Source organism: Mesitornis unicolor, unplaced genomic scaffold, assembly GCF_000695765.1.
Source record: "Mesitornis unicolor isolate BGI_N332 unplaced genomic scaffold, ASM69576v1 scaffold37155, whole genome shotgun sequence".
Taxonomy (NCBI): Eukaryota; Metazoa; Chordata; class Aves; order Mesitornithiformes; family Mesitornithidae; genus Mesitornis; species Mesitornis unicolor.
Window position 1 is genome coordinate 4,866 of NW_010186819.1, and position 538 is coordinate 5,403.

The window sequence follows — 538 nt, forward strand, 5'->3', positions numbered from 1 at the left end:
TTGTATAAAAAGGAAAATTTCAGGTAAGTGGAAGAGAATTACTGTAAACTGGAAATAAGCCAGGCCACTTCAGTTAAAATCTGAATTTATTCAAAATGGAAGGTAGAGGTGTTGGTTTCATCTACAGAGATGAACCATCTTCTAATACGCTGGATTTTTTAAAAAAAACTTTTTCATTGATCTGTGTTAGAGTCACCTAGAAATGAATGATCACAAAAATAAAAGTGAACTATAGAGGATCCTAAAACCATCAGACAGCTTGGGAAGAGACCCAGGATTTACTTCCCAGCTTACAGGTTTGCTATTTCCTCATTTTAGACGGATAACTATGGGAGTTTCTGAAAAAAAGCTCTGCTGACTGAAAACTAACCCCTGGTTTCCCCTTGAGGTTTTGATGCAGAGGAGGCCTAAACCTGCCTAGCAAAGAGAAAAAAAAAAAAAAAGAAATCAAGAAATGAGATAGATGAACCACAGAAGGTGGATTTCATTTCCAATACAAAACATTTGACGTTCAGCAGATTTTACCTGCCTTGGTCAC